At 29.1% G+C, this 18,845-nt stretch overlaps 1 non-coding gene across 1 annotated transcript; it reads right to left on the bottom strand.

Annotated features, from left to right (window-relative positions):
• Positions 1–18,370: 18,370 nt before the first annotated feature.
• On the bottom strand, positions 18,371–18,564 carry LOC123294336. The gene has a single exon (XR_006535087.1). It is a non-coding gene; the product is annotated as a U2 spliceosomal RNA (small nuclear RNA).
• Positions 18,565–18,845: the final 281 nt, after the last annotated feature.

Here is an 18,845-nt window from a genome sequence, read left to right as displayed (position 1 = left end):
AAATCACTACTTTTATTTTTGGTAAACTACCCTTCCTTTTTATAAGTTGACAAAATGTTATTCAAAAAAGTTGATTGCAATCAACAATTATGACTCTATACAAAATATCAAGAAGATCCGTGTACTTTAATTATAGCATCATTTTTTATTTGAACAAAAGTTGTAATTACAAAAAAAAGTGACAAAGAAAATATTAATAAATCAATTCACATGTACTATTCGAGAGTGTATTTTTCTGTGTGGACTAGGTTAGAAAATTAAAAAGAAAATTTATTTTCCCGAATAAACATTCACTAAGAATAAAATTGTCCAAGCTGAAAAAATCTCCTTGAAATTCAGTCATGGATTTGAATCTTGAGTCATAATTGTTAATTGCGAGCAACTTTACTTAGTAACATTTTTTCAACTTATAAAAAGGATGGGTAGTTTATCAAAAAAAAAAAATAAAAATAGTGATACCAAATTTTTGGCTATTCTGTACATTATTTGGAAGTTTTTAATATTCTTACATACTTCTCAGAATAAGCATAATTTTTTATAAAAGCAAAATAAGAGAATTTACTAGTATATTTTCCCTTACCGGGGGACACACTGTATACATATAGTTACGTTAGTATTACAACATGTGCTTTGCATTACATTAACAGTTTGAAGTAATACAACAGACATTATATTACAATACTGTGATGCAATGTAACAAAAACTAATATACTTACATTACAAATGTCACATTTTTTATCATCAACATATTACATAATGTATATGTATAATAGTCCGCCAGCCCACACCAAAACAATTTATTTTCAACAAATTTTTCCGTCCTGTTGATCAACTACTTACATAAGAATTTTGATGGAGTTTTCAAGCTTCATATGTTCTAACAGATAAATCATAGAATAATAAACGGAAAAATCTGATTCTCATTTTATTGAATCCAGTAACAAGTGACATTTACCAAATTTAAAACCCCTCGACAAATTTTTCGGCTTCGGAACCCTATACTCGTACTTGAAATATGTAAGAAGACTCTCCGATAAATTAACTGTCAAATGAAACCAAAAAAATTAAAATCGGTTCATTCGTTTAGGCGCTACGGTGCCACAGACAGACACACACACATAGCCGTCAAACTTATAACACCCCTTTTTTTATTTCGTTGGTTAAAAATGAACGAGCCACTACCGGGACTTGCTTATGTAAGAAACTGGACACAAAAAGCACGTATAAATGCAAACGGGTCAGATCAGAAAGTTTTGTTGGCTTGGGCTTGCGGTCTGAAATAATTTATCATATTTACATCGTCACATAAAGATCTAAACACAAAGACACTTTTATTGACGCAGTGGTTTCACAAAAAGTTTATATCTAAAATATTTAAACTAACTTCGATAATATTAAATGAATAGACACGTCCCCAGCCAGAAAAATGTGCCAGAATCTGATCTGTGCTCCACCAAAGTCAATTGTTAAAATCTCTTTAAAAAATATTGATTGCTAATTCCGAAAATTCCTATTCAGGTTTGCTTAAAAAAATAATTTAATTTAACAAACAAATCTCATAAATGAAGTCAAGATTTCTACTTATTTAAGGGCGAGATAAACTATTTGTATAACATATTCCCGGTCCTTTTTTGTACCTGATAAATTTATGACTAACCAACATGCGATTTATCAAAAAATATTAGTTTTGTATTGGCATACGCCGATTTAGGAAAGTAAACGTAATAAATATTGAGTCTGGGTCCATTTATAAGCTTATATACTGTTCTAGAATGAAATGGAAAACTGTAGTACAATAATTTTCGTACATAATTTAAACAAAAAAAGATTAGTTTAGCCTGTAAAATTAGCCTGTAGAAAATAAAATAACGCCTGTTCCAAATTCCTTAATTTTCCTTTCAATATATTATAAAGTTTGGCATATTAGCGGGTCGATAGGTATTCCCTATCCCTAACAAATAGTATAAAATTTTGTGCTGCTCCTATGTGTTCATTTTTAAGAAAAAGAAGAAATACATCTTTATTTATGACGTAAAGCTATTTATGATTTTTTTCAGAATGGTTATTGAGCCCATGAAGAGAATGAACGATTTAATGAAATAAATATCATTTTATATAGTCGTAAATATATATGTAATAAAATTTTAAATTACTTCAAAGATATGCATAGCTCTTTCAGTCAGTAGCAATTAATAGTAAATATAATTTTAACAAAAGTATATAAAATTCATTAATGTTCTTTCGTTGTAAATGTGACGAAAGAGTGATTATTATATATTCCTGTACCGGGTGATCCATAAAAAAATTATACTTCTTCTATGAATAGAAAAAATATTCCCATATTTTTTCGAAATCATAATTGAATTCTCATTCCTTTTCTATCGAACAACCAACTAATTGGGGGATTATAAATGAAAAAATTACACAAGAATCTATTTTTGTTTAATTTGAATCTAAAAACGTCAAATGATGCTATACACATGGTAGTATAAACCGCATTAAATTGTTATTAAATTACAATTATCTCATAAACTAACTACTATGTTTCATTCACGAAGTGTGGTCAAAGGAAACAGATCAATATTTTCAAAGTTGTGTGCCTCTTTAGATCAAAATACCTATATGAATGGTGATCTATAAGCCAAAATATCACAGTTGAAATTCATTGGCGATTTAAAACTTAAATAGCACGTGGCCCGTGGCCAACTTCATGGAAAATTGCTGTATAACATTAGTGAAATTAAATGCTATGTAAAATTTTATTTCAAGTTACAGATAACGTTTCACTTCAACTTTCCATTTTCGTAATCCGATTCTCAGTGTAGATTTACAGCATTGCACGTAGCCACCTGCTTTTTGGAAAGTTATCAAACACGCTAAATAGACATTGTTTGTGAACACATATTTGCTATGGGGGTTTTTATTATTTTGTCTGAGGTTCAAAGTTACTATATGATAAATTAGTGTAATAAAAAAATGATCATGTCTAGCAGAATATGATTCTCCGACTTTTCTTTAACGAATGAAGTGATTATCATTTCTTCTTAAGGGAAATGTTTTTGGTTATTTCGAAGGGTAAAATGCATAATATAAAATCTAATGTATATATTTACGAAGGGAAAACTGTAATTTGTCATCGGACTGTGTACATCCTGGTTCATAATGACTTTGACAATTTTCTTTTGTTTTTGACAAAAGAATAATGAACTCTAGTCCGTTCGATAAATGTGAACATATTAACGATAATAAATCAGTATACTGGTTCTTCATAATGATGCATCTTTTTTTACGATAAATATTGATCACTTAAGTACCCACAAACTGAATAGATATTTTCGGTATTGCATCTCAAGTATATAATTATTACGTCTATAATAACGATTATCTTGTCTATTATTTTCAATAATAAATCGAGCAAATTAGGTATTTGGTTACGAAGATTCTGAATCGAACATTTTCTCAATGCAAAGTTGTAATTATCTCACAATATCTGGTTAATTAGATATTATCAATATTAAACTGAAATAATGAAAAGAAAATCATACAAATATATAGTTCAAGTATTGTTGTAACCACAAATTGCCAGTAAAACCTTAAACAAGATTTTTTAGGCAATTTTTTTATACAAAATCTTAAAAATAGTGCTTGTCTACTTAAGTTAGCTACATATCGAAAACTTTTTTGTTATAAGGCTTACTAAGAAAAGTAATTCATTATAAAAATCTCTACTTTCGAAAATATTACAATTCAGCTATTCACTTTTGTCATCGAATGTACAGAGTGTCACAAATTGAAAAAGTTCTATACGAATGTTAATTGTCGCTTTGAAATGTAGACCATTTAAACAGATAACAAGGAAAACGATTCAAGAAATCACACCCGAGAGATGTAGGAGTGTGTTTAAAGATTTTTGTTAAAGAAAATATTACATATTACCATTCTCAAAGCGTCCAAATTCCTAAATACAAGTTATTAAGCACATCCCACTTTTTAAGTTGTTTGACGTTTTTAAATTTCTGTTTGCACTTTTTTCTGTTTAAAATAGTGTGTTTTTCGTGTTGACTTTCAGTTTAGAGTGACCAACGACTTCAATGTTATTTTCAGAAAAAGAACATAGCGTTGATGCAAGTGTTTATGATGATTATCACCTGTAGTTTGGCCTAAGAATTTCGATCTGTGGTTTAGTAAAGTATAAACGATATATGGTGGTAGTATTACCTTCTTGAAGAAGATAATTTTTTGTGAAAAATGTAATGGTAATGTATACAGTCTGTTCGTCTGTTGCATTTTGTACATGAAGAGTCGGAAGAAAACCACATAATATAATTTATTAGTTGATACTAATAGTATAAGGACTGGCAACGTCTCAATCAAGTTGATTTTATATCGGCTGTATTTTAGATATTTCTTGTTATTTAAACTAGGTAGAGGTAAAGTACGCCTGGCGGTTGCACTAACTGTAATTACTAATTCGCATTGGCGAAAAAGCTTCAAAAATTTTAAAATCCTGTTAAGGCAATTTTTACAATCTTTTTCATATCCTTTTAACAATATAAATTATAATTGCCAGGCAGTTATACCATTGCTAACAGTTCGCCAGAAAATATTATTAAAAGCCCTTTTAAGTTGGGCCGTAATTTAATATGATTTAGTTTTATAATTGAAAAAAGGTTATTTTAACAGCCAGGCAGAAAATTGGTTGATTTACTAGCGCGCATCTGGTGTTAACGACACTAGATATTTATTTTGTACCTATTAAGCCAATAACTTGACACTATTAAAAAATTAATTAGCTAGATCCATCGATTGCTTTATTATCTTGTCTATCATTAAATACTTAATACCAAAATAAAAAAATCGAAATATAATCAAGCAAAACAACAAAAGATAAATGAACAATAAACGAATAACATACAGTTTATTCGCAAAAGTAAATGAAAGTAAATCCAATACAAAATATTTTCTTTTACAATAATAATAAAAATTCCAAGCGACCTTATTTGAGAGCCACTGCTTGTAATAAGATTATATGTTATAAATGGGGAGTACTTTTATAATTTACGATAGGGCGGCCTACGATTTTTATTGCTCTTGACCTTACCTTAAAATGCATATAACTAGTCTGTGCACTAAAAGACGAATTTTTTTAGAGCCAAGAAAGAATAAACGAATAATACTTCATCCCTACCAAAATTCAATAAACGAAGAATCATCCAAAATCCACTCGGTAAAAATAACATGTCATAAACGTTTCCGGCTCTCGAACCATAACATACATTTATACAGTTTGAATCATACCATGAACGAATTCAATTATGCATCTCCATATATAAGCTCAACAGTGAAACGTATATACATATTCTATATATTAGATAATAAATATTGCACGTTGGATTCTGGTTGTTGGTAGAAATTAGTAGCAGTAGAAACATCTTTTCTTATTTTATTCTTATGAAAAGTTTAAAAATATCTCTTTTTCTTTGTTAAACACAATTTTCATAATGAAAATAGGAATGGATGTCGAATGAATGAATTTGTGTGCTGGGTTTTGAGTGAAACTTAACGCATACACAATACAATAGAGAATTTTCATTAAATTTAACTATTACATAAATATTGTTTACTTATGTCATACTTTTTTATATAACATTCCTTCATCTCTACACAACTTTCTTTATACTTTCTTTTTACTTTACCTACTACTCTATACAATATTACAATTCTTATGTTTCTAAGAACGTGGAAAATACGAGTAATGTGTTTGTGTATATACAGGGTGCCTACGAAAAAAAAATTCTTTATAAAAATTTCTGCTTTTGAAAATATTAACATTCAGCTAAACACTTCTGACATCGAGTGTACAAGGCTGGCATAAATTGAAAAAGTTCGATAGGGATGTTAATGGTTATTTAAAAATGTAGACCATTTTGAACAGATAATAAGTGAAACGGATCAAGAAATCACTACCGAGATATGTAGGAGTGTATTTAAATAATAATGTAAACGAACAATTATGTGCGATGGTGGATAACTTGAGGCAAACATTAACTGAAAATAACTGTTGTTACTTACGTCAACAGTAATAATTGTAACGTAATGTATGAAAAATAAATATTCTGTATTAATTATTTTGCTATAAACAGTGGTGAATTTACACTAGGGGCTTTCGGGTCTAGTGCCCAGGGCGGCAAATTTTCTAGGGCGGCAAAATTTGGAAAGTGGAAAAAAATTTCTTTTATAGTCATCAAAAGTTCTCTATAGGAATTTTTTATTCTTTCAATTAATCATTTATTATTTAGGGCTTTAGGGGATAATTTAAGAAATTCAACTTATACATTATTTGTCAAATCGAAAGTGGGTAAATTATAATTTTGGCACCTTAAGTAAAAATTAATCTTCGAAATAATTGAATTAATTTATTTTCTTGAAGATTTGATATAGTAATATTTGATTTTTTCTTTTTTTGGAATCTAAAAATTTTAATTCGGATTTTCTTTTTGAAAAATTAACGACGTTTTTGGGTTATTCTATATTTAAGAAAAAAAATATCTGGATGACCGAGCTTTGCTCGGTTATTCGCCAATTTGCAAATCAAAAAGTCAGACGTGTTTGTCTGTGAAAAAAATTATTGTTATATAATTATGAGTCAAGCTTAGTGCAAAATTTGTAGTTCTAAGAACAAAAACATATTTTCTTACATTATATTGAGTATATAATAAGCATAATAAATTATTTGCAATTCATTAAATATTTTAATTTTTTTTAAATAAGATATCAAATCTATATAACTTTGAGTGAAATTTCAGTGATGGGGCGGCATTTATTCGACTGCCCAAGGGCGGCAAAATTTTAAATCCGGCCCTGGCCATAAATATTTTAAAAAAATCAAATAAACATTTTAATTACGATGACTGGTTAATTTGGATAACAGATAACGTGTTTTATAAGTAGGATTTGCATAATTTGATTAAAAAGTGGTCAAAACATTTTCATAGTTAATAATTCATTCATAAACAGTTATTTTCAGTTCGTTTTTGCTTCAACGTATCCACCTTCGTGTTAAGCACATGTAGTTGTTCTTTTACAAAATTATTTAAATACACTTCTACGTATCTCGGGAGTGATTTCTTGAACCGCTTCCCTTATTATGTGCTCAAAATGGTTTACAATTCTAAACGACCATTAACATTACTATCAAACTTTATCAATTTTTGGACATTCTGTACATTCGATGTCAAGAGTGAACAGATGAATGTTAATATTTTGGAAAACAGAGATTTTTATAAAGAATAACTTTTTTTTCGTTAACCTTACAATAAAAAAGTTTTCCATATGTAGCCAACTTAAGTAGACATCCTGTAGATGCCTTTTCCTTTGTATATTTTTAACCTACTTTTTTATACAAAATAACTCAGGCAGTTCCTTGATTTCTTGATTTCTCAAATAAATTTAAATATATTAAATTCAATACTCAGACACCAGATTGGTAAGGAAAATGCCACATAAAGTCTATTGTTAGTGTCTAAAATATAGCTACAGTTCAAGAAGTAAACGAAATTCATATTGTAACAAAAATAACAAAAGTAGTGCAAAGGCAAAAAAAAGAAAAGACTACAAAATTTAAAATTTTTAGAGGTGGTGTAATAAAAACCCTAATACAATCAAAATAATAATCATAAAAATAAAAATAAAAATTTAAAAACTGATCCGTTGTATACCTACTACAAATTTTAAGAAAACAAAAGGGGTTAGGACGACAAATTATTATTAAACTACACAGTATCTAATCTGTTGCTTTAACAAAGCCCCCTTCGTCATTGACAAGATAGTGGCGCGACCAATTTCGTAGCGCTTACACCGAGTAAGCACTTTGGCATTGTTTTACCGTGAAAATTAAAATTTCTGTGTCAGATTTACCTTAGGTAGGTTACCTTATTCTCGATTTTCAGATTTCAGAAACTTTTCAATTTTCAGTTTACAATAAAAGTTACTCAGTTTGACTAGTTTTTCAATTTACAAGTAAGTCAAAATTTTCAAAAGCATTCCACTTTTTAACACTTGTCGAGAAAATTACTTACCATTTTTTTCATTACGTGTTGTGAATGATTTTTTCTAAACAAATTCGTCCTACAGAAAAGTACACGAAAAATCAGGATCAACCTAAATCAATTCTCAAAAACGCAATTTAAAAGAATTAACTTATTTACTTGTGCTATCAATATTAGGTCTAGTGTGAAAATTAAAATATTATAGCAATGCAATGACAAAAAAAATTTAGTAGCAAAATAGTTAAATTTTATATGTTTTTTATTTCTCATATACATAATATTATTTATTTGTATGTTTAACTAGAATCGTATTTTTGGTAAATATTTTATTTCAATCCGGATTTGTATAAACCATAAATATGTACAATTTTGTAGAATATTCTATGAACGAAACATATTACACTCATAACAATGTTTAACTCACTTTATTTTCCATTTGGTGCCTACTTATGAAGCAAATTTTCCAATAAATTCACTTTCCCGAGATATCATCACTCACGCACGAATTTAGCCGATATCTGGAACCTACACCTTCAAGTGTCAAAATGACGTAATTTTTGTATATTTTGGACCAAAATTACTCTAAAATGTAATTTTTGTTCAAATCGGAGACAAAGAAAAAGAGCCTTGGTTTAAAGTGTATTTTTGAATAATTAAAAAATCGAGTTCATTTAACGATTGAGTGAGTTATTAATGAGCTATAACCTTTAATCTGGTACGAAAACATCTTATATCGGAGCAGTAAAAGAAATATTTCAAAAACACTCATTTAATCGTTACATGGGCTACATTTTCATACTTTTTTGGTCCTAATTTCCCTAACTAATCAAAAGACACGAACATCTGGTTGAATTTTCGATTGATTGGCAAGTTTTAGTAGCATCGACTGAACAGGATTAGAAAACTATAATAGTTAACGATGTTTATCTATATTGGAGATTTTCCCCAATTCTTTAATGGTTTTAAAGATTTTTTCTTTCAAAAAACATTTTTCGATATTTGATTTTTAGCTACGTTGTTTTTTATTATTTATTATGACTAGTGGCTGCAAGTTATTTGCTAATTACTTAAAATAGGTTACTTTCTTCGGAGGTATGCAATTTTTCTGATTTCCTCCCTCTGTATCAACCTTTAGAGCACAGAACTGAATTTTTTAAATCGCTAGATGAAACCCTTTATTGTATTGTTAAAATATCAACGGGTGTTATTGAATTTTGTATAGGTAAAAATATATAACGTATGTTATGTAAATATTCATTTTATTGTTTTTATTTTCAATCAGGATTTATATAAATTTATACATTGGAAATTATTTCATTTCATTACCGCAGAATGTGAATTGGTTTCTGGAAATATGTTTTAGCTACTGAATGAATGTATATACGTACGGACAGATTCATTTCGTATAAATAAATAGAGATACAGCAGTAACAATGAGGTTTGGTTTACATATTTTATTACTGGTTTTATATATACAAAAATCCACATTTAATACTGATTTTAAAAAGAAAAATTATTATCAAAATATATCAATATATATTTGTTTCTATTGCCCAACGTTAACATAATGCCGTTGTTATTTCATTATATTCATTGAGTCATATCAAATATGTAAAATTGATCACGATTGCATAATATACTACCCTCCAGTGAAGATTCTTATAATTACGTTAAGGCACGTTATTGAAATTTTTCAAGAAGTAAACCCAAATTACGCTGACCAAGAATCATTGCATAGATACTCAACACTGCTATTTACTCGAAAAATCCCTATCCCTATCCCTATATATTGTAAATGTGAAAGTAAGGATGTTTGTTTGTTTGTTTCTTATGCTTTCACGCTTAAACTAGCGGATGGTTTTTAATAAAAAACTGTACAGTAATATAGCTCAAACATCAGAATACCACATGAGATATAATTTATAAAGATACATTTTTTAAAAAAATAAAAAAAAAATAAATTTAATCTGACATTTACTGTTTTAAATTTTTACAGAAATCTTTAATTTATGATTCAAGATGAGGATTATAGATGGAGCTAATCTATGATCATCAGTTTGAACCATAAATTAAAGAATTCTGTAAAAATTTTGAAATAGTAAGTTTCAAACAATTAATGGTCATCTTTTCTGATATACTCAATGAATCATGAGTATTTTACAATTAAAATTGAAAACTGTGTATATCTTTCAGCTGCGTAAAATAATCCCTACAAGTGTTGTGGAAGGGGATAAGTGAGATCAAGAGAGGTGGGCGCTATAAAGCGCTAGTTTTTAATTTGAATCCCAGTGAAGCGGGCGGGTATCAAGCCGGTGTTTTCATAAAAATAATTTTCACGTGAAACGTTTGTTCTTCAGTGCGAAAATGCGTTGTGTCTCAGGAGGTATTATTACACTTTACTGAATCGTGATACACACATATGTAGAAATACTAAATATTATTTATTAAGGTAGTACGAGCGCCAACTCAAATTTAGACAAAAGCAAAGTTTATTATTTAGTGGTTTAAATTATTTGTACCTTATTTTCAACTTTGATGATGAATTTTGTTATAACTTCATGAATGTAGACAAACATAAGAATAAAATGCCTTGGTTTTTGTGTCCCCACTACTGTTCCATATTGTGACCCCACTCATATATCTTTAATTAGTCGGGCACATCGTGTTTTTTTTTTTTTTTTCGTTTTCAATAATTTATTAAGGTTTTCAATTACATTTAAATAGTTTTTTTCCATTTCCTCCAACTAGTTTTTGGCAAATCTATTCGTATAAAAAAAAAAACTTCTTACTTAACCTTTAAAAATTTTAAGTAAAACAGCTATAGCAACTTTTTCTTTCAAAATGTTATTTTAGACTATCGAAGAATCGAAAGCAGCAAATAAATAAATTTTATTAAATTAAAGATTTAGTGAACAAGTTTTTTCTGTTATCAAACATCAAAAATTAGGAGAAAACAAGATTTACCAATTTAAAAAAAATAATAAACAAATAAAAAATCACCAATTTTTGTTTATAAAATGATTTTCATTTTCTAATTCTGATAAACTTAACAGATAAAATACATAATAAAATATGGGAAAGTGTAGATTGAAAACTGTTTTTCTAAAATTTAAATTTATTCGAGCCACGAAAATTATGTGATACATACATAACAGAATGCAGTCAATAGAAAATAGTTCGATAAAACAAACAAGTACCTACTATAGTTTTATTCAATTCATCATTCCATATACATTTCAATTTTAACTTCAAAACACTTTTTGACAAAAAAGTATAATCAACTTAAAAATAGATTTCAAATTTATAGTACGAAATAACCAAATGGTCACCAAATAAAATTGATAGAAAAAAAAACGAAATTTTTTTCATTTTTATGAAGACACCACCCACAAAGCCAATTTTTTTTATGAAAACGGGTTAGTTTTGACAAAAGGAGATACGTTATATTAATTTAAAATAATATATGAAATATACTTATCTGAATTTGGTAAAATTAGATTCATATTTGTTTGTGAATTCGGCAAAGTTGGTTCAATGACATAGGCAACTAAAATTATTATTTTCTTTGACATATAGGAAATTTGTCCAGGGTGCCATCCAAGAAGGTCACTCATAATCATTTAATATCTAAAGCTTATTCCTCTTTTTTTTGACAGTGAAAAATTTAGTTAATCAACAGTTTAGGTGACATGTCAAAATTATATTAAGTAGAATTAAAGTGTTCAATTATCTTAGTGATTACTGGTATCAATGATAATTTTAATTTCATGATAATTTTAAAATTACAGGTAGTTTTAAAAGAATCTTTCAAAAGAAAACGCCCGACAAAAAATGTTCGTAAAAGATCGTGTAACGTCAAAATGTTAATTATTAATTGTATACAGTGTATACGATTAAATTTACATTATTACGTCAAGACGATGTTTTACGAACATTTTTTTGTCAGGTTTTTTCGTTTCTCTTTTGAAAAGTTCTTTTAAAACTGTCTGTAACTTTAAAATTATCATGAATAAATAAAAAATAAAATTAGTTTTTTTATAAAACTTATATAGAATCTTTCCATTTTTGTCAAAAAAAAAAAAAAAAAAAAATTAGGTTCATCCCTTCTGTGCATTTATCAAAATCCCATTCTACATTCATAAATTAAATGAGATAAGAAAAAAATCTTCCCAAAATACAAGGTCGTCCAATACAGTTTGATTACGCATTAAAGTTCCTCATTAAGCCGGTTAAAAACAATATATTTATACAAAAAAGAATCAAAATATTTGAAGTTTATCATCATAGACTATTTCATTAATATTCTAGCATAGCACCGTTTCTTCTATGTAGCTCACTTAAAATATAAAATATACGTAGTATAATACGTAGAACGTTCAACGTTGCATAAGCATGTGTTTCACGTACACTATTTACTAATTTTATATAAGAAATAGATACAAGATTTCGCTTATATTTATGTTACACATAAACTTTCATAATCTAGAACAATATACATTCATATCGAAAGAATCGTAGCAAGAAAGAGCTAGAGCTTTTATGTTTTCTTTTTGCTTATTTTAAATTGAAATTATTATGATGATTATTATTTCTTATAAATCGCAATTTTATTGTGCAGAGAATTTATATTATTTTGAAGGTTGTAATAGTAAAAAAATTTTCAGATGATATTTTTCGATTAAGGTATGAATTTTTGAGTCATTAAGCGCAAAGTCCGTTAATCTAGTCACATTTGTAAGTAATTTACCAAGTTGCCATTGAATTTTTTCTTTGTTATAATAATCCGTTCTGTAAATGTGATTCATCATAAGAGAGGTGTCGTGGTACACCCAGTCGGAACTATGTTCCTTTCGTATCCTTGTATATTATAAATGTAGCGCTTATTTTTTACTAATATTTGTTTAGATGGTTTTGCTGGTTTGAAAGATTGATTATGCACATGTTCAATTTTGTAAGATTATTTTGTGCTTTTGTCTTCTGTCTTTACTTTTTAAAGTCAGTGCAAATGGTAGTCGATTTGCTACAAAAAAACACAATTCCAAAAAAAAAAAGAAAAATATACAACAAGATAAAAATTATTCGAAAATACAAATAACTGTATTAGGAATTAATTATAAATATTAGTTTTGTGATATGCCACCTTGCAGGTTTAGTGTAGTTAGTTTCCTGTATGTAAATGATTTTTTGCATTTTTTCTTTCACGATACTGTTGCATTTCTGAGCATTGGTAATTTTAGGTTTCACTTGTTTGTTTGTTTTTTTCTTTCACGATACTGTTTGCATATCTGTGCATTGGTAATTCTGAAAGTATTAATTTAAGAAGTCAAATATTTTTTTTATTTTTAAAGAAACCAATATTATAGCTTAAACTCTATACTTTATAAATTAATTGTAATATAAATTAAAAAAGATATATTTTTGATTTAGTAGGCAACCCAATATGTGCGTACATTATCTTCATTTGGCTTGATCAAGTTATTTATTATGACATAACATAAAATTTCCTTGTACTTTGTAAGTTGTACCTTATACTGAATGAAAAAAACATAAATTTTGGACACCAAACCAGAAATTAGGCAAAGAAATAGGTTTAAATTTCTTGGCCAAATTAAATGGCTGGTCGCAATAGGAAAAATTTTATTTTTTCGCTGAAACTTCTCAATTATATTACATAAATGCAGATTTTAGATATAATGTGTCAAAAGTTCAATAAAATAAATAAAATAGTGGATATTCTAAAAAATTATGAATTAAAAATATAGAAACTGGAAGAATTCCCAGTACATATTTCTTGAATATGGTGTGAAATTTGCAATAAAATATTTGAGGATTATCGACGGAATATAATAATTGATTTTAGCATAAATAGTAGTTTTCTTTCGAAGACATCTAGGAAATTATTAAGTTTTTTTACACAACTGCATACAATACAGTAATTTTACTTATTCATTATTTTACTTACAGAGTTTCTTAATCCATCGTTCGTTCCAGTTTTGAGATCCGTAGGATAAATTAAGAACCATTAATATTTTGTAAAATCTATGTTTAATATAATAGACCATCTATTGCTGCGCGTTGGGTTTTATAATAAAAATTTTAATGACCTTTTACACGGTTTGTATTTTTCTAGATAGTTTTGTTACCTTTTATCCCATTGCTGCAGGAATTCATATTGACATACAGATACGAAAACGTGTCTACTTTTTTGTTACCTTTTTACAACAGCACAGCTGAATTGATGTTTATGAATTTTGGAAAGTATATAGCTTTTTGCCGATGGGCAAATGCTACTATTGACAACAATAAATATTTTTCCTTTCAGAAATCACATTGTAAAGACTTATGAAAGATCAATTTTACTGCAAGAAAATATCTTATTTCTACAGAAATCGCTACATTCATCTATAAATATTGCTAGTAGAAGTTGCAAGACAGGAAACCTTAGTCGCAATTTACGAAAAGTTTTATTAAATTTATTAAAAAATTTTATTAAAACATTTTTCCTTCATAATATTTTCTTGCAATACGTAAGTTTATGTCAATCTTATCACGAAAAAACAAGATTTAAAAACATCGCCATGCTTTCGAACCGATACAAGATACTATTCTTAAATAAATTATGTGAACATGGCAAGGTAAACAAAATAGTTATCTCTCTCCAGTTTTCTCAATACAAATTTATGCTCAACTGACCTTGATATTGTTTCATTGTTTTTCGACTGTTTTTCCGCCTATTTTCGTTGAGAATAATGAAATTACATACGAAAAAGAATTTACGTGATATTTGTACCAATAATAGCCATGATAGGTAACTTAATTTAGGGACGACAAGGCATAGTAACAGTAAGGTTGCCAACTACAAAACTATTTAAAACTTGATCTTCATTCTTAAAAGACTTTTGACCCAGAGATTTGATAATTGTTCTTTCTAAAACTTATTATTGTAAATTTCACGCCACGAAAAATACTTCGACACACTACTTGTCCTCTAAAAGTCAGAAGGAAGCCAAGTAGTGCGCTTTTCCGCATTTTAAAATGTCTTTCAATGTTTGAAAAAAACAAATAATCGGTCGGTCTTAAGGACGAAATTTAGGTACCTATAAAATTCTTTAATAAACTCTTTGATAGTAAAACCCCATAAAAAATTAGATATATATTAATTAAATTTCCCTTTAAAATTTAATCCAAATTGAGATTTTTAATAATAATTAAAAGTTATTTACTTGTTTAGAAACAAAAAATTTATAACTTTCACTAAAATCTAGAGAATTCAACCTTTTCGGAGGCAGATTTTGAAAAATTGTTCCAAAACTACAGAGGAAACTCTTCGTAACAGATGGATCGAAGTATTAATTCTGTAAATAACAACATAATAAATATATGTTTAAGAGTTTCATTAACAATCGCACGTGTGCAAAGCCTTAATAGCAGCTACCTATAAAATAAATGATAAAAAGCCTTCAAGTAGATATCGTATATTATAAAGCTTCAGTTATTGATGATATAAAAACCTTTCATAAAACCACTACAAATTCTTTTTTTCCTCCAACAGATTTTTGTTACAAGAGAATCTATACCGTTGTACGTTACGTCATATCACGCTACCATTATTATGTATGAATATATAATTTATTCAGTTTTCAAGTACGACCAAGAAGAGTGAAGGAAAGAGAGAGAGCTAGGAATTGATGGTAGTAAAGCACTTGAATATCCGTGTCTTCACTGTAAAAAAAGAGTACTTCCCACACTAAAATAGCTAAATTAGTTCAGACAAGATGATAATTTCCTTTTTCCTGTATCTATTCATTTCTCAATATATATATTATCTCATCCCTTTATTATATAATATGTTCAAATATTGCATAAGTAGTACAAACTACAACAGCACTTTGCATCTACGGGATGTTTTGCAGAAAAATGAAGACATGAGGTAATATGTAAAAAACTACTTTTAAACTAATGGCGCCAACGACAGTTTAAATACGCGATAAATTTTTGAAACGGTGTGGAATTTATCGGAAACAAGTGAAAACAAACAATTGACTGAGTTAATTGTTGAAATACCATGTATATACAGTGTTGATTACTCTGTCACATAACACATACACACATATATAACTGATATTTCCATATAATACATACTATACAATTTGCGCATAATACGCACTCTCACGGGTAAGCAGTGATGGTTACGAAAAAATATTTCAAAAAAAAGTTGTTTATTTTTTTAAGGAACATTTCTTACATGTAAACTTTTGTTCTATCTCTAACGGTTTTCAAGACCTAATAGACCTATGTTGCTCATTAACGAAATCGACCTCACTTTTTACGTCCCAAGCACGCTATAAAAATTTCAGCTTAGTATCTCCTTTCGTTTTTGAGTAATCGTGATAACAGACGGACAGACGACAGGCAGACAGACAACCATGAATGGACTAATTAGGTGATTTTATGAACACCTATACCAAAATTTTGTTCATAGTATCAATATTTTTAAGCGTTACAAAATTGGGACTAAAATTAGTATACCTTGCTATATTCATATACATGGTATAAAAACTGTCGAATGTATTTTAATACATTTTACAAGACGCAAAGATTAAAAGCCAGATGATCTAAGAGCACCATTCTTTTACAAGTCAATAATCACTTGAGTCTCTTTGAAAGATATGTAACGTCTTCAAATTTTTTGAAAATTCATTTTCTCTCTGCTTTTTCAAGAATGTTTCACAAAACCACTATTTTTAAGAAGGAATATTTTTTAAATTTAAAATTTTTATTCTATGTTTAACGTTTCACATGATGGGTCCTCCAGACCCAAGACCCAATTGACATATTTTACTCATTTAAGAATGCATTTTTTACATTCTGAGCTCGGTATAAAAATTTCAGCTTGATATCTCTTTTCGTTTTTGAGCCATCATGATCACGGATGGATAGACGGGCGGACGGATATCCGGAAATGGACTAATTGGGTGATTTTGTACACACTTATATAACATTTTTCGTATCATCAATATTTCTAAGCGTTACACAGTTGGGACTATAATAAGTATACCTTGATATATTTTACACAGTGTGTCACCATAAATGACCAAAATATGTAGATGTCTTCATCGTAAATGCAACACAATTTATATACAGGGTATTGAATGACATTTTTTTTTTATTTCTTGCAAAGGCAATGTATATTTACAGCGTACTAATTGAGTATAAAATCTAAACGGAATTGTGGAAAAGGGATATTAGCTCAGTTGGTTAAAGCGTAAACAATTCCGTCCGCGGTATGCTTAGGGTAGCGCGTTCGATTTCCGCTGTCTCAACAAAATTTATTTAATTAACAGCTGTCATGGGCTGGTGTAGTGTTTGGAATATGCATGAAGGCGGTACACTCAGTCTCCGAAATTGAGGAGCTGATAAATGAAATTATCAGCGGAAAGGTGGTAAAATACATTAATGGTATCACAATGGGCTCTATAGCCATAAAAGTGTGTCCTTCGTGGACAGCCAATATAAGTCAACCTAACAAATCTTCATAAAGGATTGTTTTCCATTCAAATTATATTTGTTCTGTTAACCAAACTCACTTTTTTCAAAAATGTAATGCATGATTTTATCATGTTTATTAAAAATTTCTAAGAAATGAAAAAAGAATGAGATTTTCTAAGAAATGAATAATTGTTTTTTTATAAAAACTCCCACGGTCGTTCAATTTCTTAGCAGTCTGTATGTTAAAATGAACATTTTAAGTAGAGAGTAAATCGACGACCAGCAAGCGTTGATCGCTTTTAAATGAATAGTACAAACCAGCTTGTGGTATTAATGGCTGTAGATATTTTTAATAGAATAATAATGATTTTAAGAGCCCGTGTGGATTATTTATATACGGCTCACTTTATGATAACCCATGTAGGAAAGTATGGCGGGCCCAGGCTTGGCCCAGGCTTGGTCCAACTATGCAGAACTCTGGGCCAGACTTGTAAGCCAGACTTGGCCCAGACTTGGGTAAAGTCTGGAATGATAATGCTGGCCCAAGACTGGTTACCTCGACTGGCCCACGCCTGGTTGGCAGGGCTGGGCCATAGTTAATTTTTAAGTTTGGCCCATGCCTGGTTGGCAGGGCTGGGCCATAGTTAAGTTTTAGGTCTGGCCCACGCCTGGTTGGCAGGGCTGGGCCATAGTTAATTTTTAAGTTTGTCCCATGCCTGGTTGGCAGGGCTGGGCCATAGTTAAGTCTTAGGTCTGGCCCATGCCTGGCTGGCAGGGCTGGGCCTTAGTTAAGTTTTAAGATTATTTTATGAAGAATTCTATTTTGTGATTCATTTGACAGGGCCAACCCCAGCTGTACCGCAACACTGAGTCAACCCGCGGTAGAAGAGGAGCAAGCTCCTAACAATCTACCGTGTTCCAAATAATAGTTTAATATACTGGTCTCGCAATGCGAGGCGTACCATATATTGAGTTGATAAGAACACATACTGCACGTTGAGTTTAACTCATTGAGCCGAGAAGCGATAACATTGTATGTTTATATACACCTTACTAGAACATCTTACTAGTGAGAGGTTTTGAAAAAAAATATTACTTTGTAAAAAGGATAGTGACTAAAAGACAGAGAAGGAGGAAGTTATTGTAAGTACATGTACCTACTCCATAAACAGTATTACACATGCGCATTGTATACCTTTTGGTTGTATATGCCAATTTTTGTTAGGTATTTAAAATTTTTACAATGTCAAATGTGTCCATTTCAGGAGTTTATGTCATCAATGTAATTAATTAAATAATAATAATAAT

Source organism: Chrysoperla carnea, chromosome 2 (assembly GCF_905475395.1).
Source record: "Chrysoperla carnea chromosome 2, inChrCarn1.1, whole genome shotgun sequence".
In the NCBI taxonomy this organism is placed as follows: domain Eukaryota; kingdom Metazoa; phylum Arthropoda; class Insecta; order Neuroptera; family Chrysopidae; genus Chrysoperla; species Chrysoperla carnea.
This window is presented reverse-complemented; position numbering and strand designations above follow the sequence as displayed.